The sequence below is a fragment of the Apodemus sylvaticus genome, chromosome 10 (assembly GCF_947179515.1).
Source record: "Apodemus sylvaticus chromosome 10, mApoSyl1.1, whole genome shotgun sequence".
Lineage (NCBI taxonomy): Eukaryota > Metazoa > Chordata > Mammalia > Rodentia > Muridae > Apodemus > Apodemus sylvaticus.
The window spans coordinates 31741555-31746157 of NC_067481.1; positions in this window are offsets into that span (position 1 = coordinate 31741555).

Consider the following 4603-nt stretch of genomic DNA (forward strand, 5'->3'; position numbering starts at 1 on the left):
CATGTATGTGCACACACTTGTCTGAAATGGGCATGATGAAAAACTATGTCTAAAGATAGAAGCTATAAATGAGAATCAAAAAATTTCAGGAGCTTTGTTTGAAAGTCACATGTAGCAGTCCAAAGAGATGATAAAATTTCTTGTTATATAATGTACTGCTTTTTCATTTAAGCCACGATAAAATAAATTTTCTCTCTTTTATTTGCCCCTTCCTGTTGACCTCAATATCATCTGTTGCCAAGAATGAAGATGAAACTCAGCCAGAAGAATAATTCAAATCTTGGATGATAGTAACAGAAGAGGTGTTGGGGATTGTGGGAGGGAAAGTTGTAGCATTGTACAGTTGGCTAGAAGTATCCAGAACAGAGAGTTCAAAAGTTATGGAGTATACAATATGCATAAGTAGGATATTAACTAAGCATTCTATTGCTTTAATAAAACACTATGACTAAAAAGAATTTGAGAAGAAAAGGATTTATTTCAATTTATAGCTTCCAGATTCACATTCCCCTCTGAGAGTAGTCAGGGCTGGAACTCAAGGCATAAAGCAGAGGTAGGAATCCAAACAGAGGCCACAGTGAAACACTGCTTACTGGTTGCTCTGCCTGCGTTCTTATACAGCTTACGACTGCCTTCCCAGTGAAAATATCACCTATGATGGGGTAGGTCATCCCACAGCAATCTTTAATAAAGGAAATGGCCCAATAGACATGACTATAGCTGCCAGTATTAGAGATATATTTTCTCAACTGAGAGTTTGTCTTTCCAAAGTTGTCTAGCTGGAGTCCATTTGTCACAAAATTACTCAACTAAAAGATAATCATGGACATTTTTCCATGCAATAAATTATAATACCAAATAAGCATAACCATCTCAACATGTTTATTGCCAGAGATGAAAAGAGGGAAAAGTTGCACATCCTTGGATCTTCCTGGGAGGCAGCCATAATTTTTGAAATGAAGATTTGGAGATTTGTCAAGGCTGTCCTCGAAACAAAAAAACTGTTTATTTGAAAAAAAATTAATTATCAGTAAGAACCTTTCTCCTGCCATTCTGTCACTGTGGCAGATGTTGTAGGCCGAAAGTGTGATACGTGGCAGGGAGGACTGATCAAATAACAGAGACTCCAAGGAAAGGACTGAGGTATCTCATGGTATAGGTCAGCCAGCCAGCTTCAGAGGGAGGTTTCTGGAAAGTATGGTAAGGCTAATAGACTAACAGTTTGCTTTACCAGGAGGGGCAGCTCAAGAATACTGCAGCCATTAATACCTCTAATAAATCACAGAACAGAGACACACATATTAGTAGAAGCAAAGCTAGAAAAACAGATTAGCCTGCTGATTCTAGAATTATCCTCAACAGTTAGAAAAGCCATTGTGAGACAAATGGGCCTGTGTCTCAATGCTGAGCTCCAGAATGTGTCTCATAGTATCAGAACCCAAGAACAGGTAGTAAAGAATAAATACAAAGATGTCTGATACTTTCCCCCAAAGGCATGTTATTATTTGAAACAAGTCATTAGGCATCCCAAATATAAGGCTCATTTATAAATAACTGATTATTTAGGTCTAAACCAGTTCAGAGAAAAAAAGCCATATCTAAGAGCATGTCATATACTAAAAATAGCAATGCAAAGAGTTGACTAAGGAAAAAAACTTTTTAGTCAGAGTAAATTTGTTGCATAAAAAGTACCTCTGGGAGATAGTCCAGTTCATTTGTATAAAAGTGTGGTGCAATTTATGAATCTGAACTTCATCACAAGACAGAGTGATCATCAGGCAGCTACTGAGGCCACAGAGAGGCACAGGACAGCATCAAAGACAGACTGCTTGTCGAGAGGTCAGTGAAAGTCAGCAGACTTGGTCCTGCTGACACCCATGCTACCCTCTCATTCCTGTGAGCATGATTAAGGTGAGGCATCTGAGACTTGACATTGAAGAAACAATCAATCTGCTAAACTAGTCCAGGCATGTCACTGAACTAGTAGAGAAACAACCATAAAACAAACAAACCCTGGGGCATTGAAGGATCATTATCCACAGTGGCTGTTATTGGCAAAATTTCTAAGGAGGAAAAAAATGATACAGAAAAATTAACTTATAAAAGAACACAGGCAATGGATATTTTCTGAAGGTCCAGAATTCAAAAGTAGGCAACGAGGCAGAGTATATGTATGTATGTGTGTGTGTGTGTGTATATATATATATATATATATATATATATATATATATATATATATATATATATCCAGAAAATTAAAGGAAGCACCATACAGAAGAAGTGATCCAGGATTTAGAAAATAGATTATTAAATTTCAAAGTAACTTGTTGATAGACATTGTGTCAACAGCAAAGGAGGAGAAAGATGAGAAAAGACAGGATAATAATGATGACAATGACAATATTAGGAAAAAACAGCAAACTTATCTTCATTTTTGCATACTAAAAGGAAGATAACATCTTAGGACAGATAGGTAAATGTTTTCCTTGTACATCAAACATTATGTCGGGCCTCTAGTGGGCAGTTTGAATTCCTTTACTGCCAGTACGAATGTTATCTTTCAGAGATGGCATTTGATCGCACATGTTGAGGGCACAGTTCCCAAACTCTTCTGTCTCCATTAGATGGCAAGTTAAAGGTTGTCTTACCTATGTTTCTGCATTGTCAGATATAAATTCAACTTCCTATAACCACATACTTTGATGTATTTAACTTGCTTGCGTGGCTTATATAACTCAGGAAATATTTGTATGATTTATATGTATAGTAAAGGCTGTTAATAAGTGTTCTAGACAAGCAGAAAGTTGTTCCTCAGTGACAGAGTCCTGAGAGAGAAACCAGTTATCTGAAGATTAAAAGAAAATAAAATAGAGAAGATAATAAACTACTTTGGGACCAGAAGATCTTGCAGTAGCTATGTCATATGCCAAGCAAACTTGTTAAGAAGTACAGGCTATTATATACTATTTTCAAGGAAAAATGGACAGAGTTAGTATCATGTATCATCATGCCATGGGGCAAAGTCCTCAGGAGACTAATTATACAGTGTGGCACAAAGGGAACACAGGTTATTTCAAGAGTGTTACCCATGAAGCACACAACAGCCTTGGGACTGAGCATTCCCCTAGTCTCTTCTGGGGGAAGAGTCAAGTCCATTGAAACTGACCCCAAAACTCTTTTTTTTTCTTTTTTTAAATTTTATTCGATATATTTTTATTTACATTTCAAATGATTTCCCCTTTTCTGGTTCCCCACTCCCCGAAAGTCACATAAGCCCCCTTCCCTCCCTCTGTTCTCCCACCCATCCCTTCCCACTTCCCTGTTCTGGTTTTGTCTTATACTGCTACACTGAGTCTTTCCAGAACGAGGGGCCACTCCTCCGTTATTCTTGTACCTCATTTGAAGTGTGGATTATGTTTTGCATATTCCATTTTTCCAAGCTAATATCCACTTATTAATGAGTGCATACCATGATTGATCTTTTGAGAATGGGTTACCTCACTTACTATGATGTTCTCCAGCTCCATCCATTTGCCTAAGAATTTCATAAATTCATTATTTCTAATGGCTGAATAGTAATCCATTGTGTAGATATACCACATTTTTTGTATTCATTCTTCTGTTGAGGGATACCTGTGTTCTTTCCAACTTCTGGCTAATATAAATAGGGCTGCTATGAACATAGTGGAACATATATCCTTATTACATTCTGGGGAATCCTCTGGGTATATGCCCAGGAGTGGTATAGCAGGATTTTTCGAAAGTGACATGCCCAGTTTTCTGAGGGACTGCCAGACTGATTGTACTAATCACTAATCACTGCCAGAGTGGTTGTACTAATTTGCAACCCCACCAGCAATGGAGGAGTGTTCCTCTTTCTCCACATCCTCGCCAACATCTGCTGTCTCCTGAGTTTTTAATCTTAGCCATTCTGACTGGTGTAAGGTGAAATCTCAGGGTTGTTTTGATTTGCATTTCCCTGATGACTAGTGAAGCTGAGCATTTTTTTAAGATGTTTCTCTGCCATCCGAAGTTCTTCAGGTGAGAATTCTTTTTTTAACTCTGTACCCCATTTTTAATAGGGTTATTTGGTTTTTTAGCTTCTTGAGTTCTTTGTATATATTGGATATTAGCCCTCTATCTGATGTAGGGTTGGTGAAGATCTTTTCCCAATTTGTTGGTTGCCGATTTGTCCTTTTGATGGTGTCCTTTGCCTTACAGAAACTTTGTAATTTTATGAGGTCCAATTTGTCAATTCTTGATCTTAGACCATACGCTATTGGTGTTCTGTTCAGGAACTTTCCCCCTGTACTGATGTCCTCAAGGGTCTTCCCCAGTGTCTTTTCTATTAGCTTCAGAGTGTCTGGCTTTATATGGAGGTCCTTGATCCATTTGGAGTTGACCTTAGGACAAGGAGACGAGGATGGATCAATTCGCATTCTTCTGCATGCTGACCTCCAGTTGACCCAGCACCATTTGTTGAAAAGGCTATCTTTTTTCCATTGGATGTTTTCTGCCCCTTTGTCCAGGATCAAGTGGCCATAGGTGTGTGGGTTCATTTCTGGATCTTCAATCCTGTTCCATTGATCCGCCTGCCTGTCAC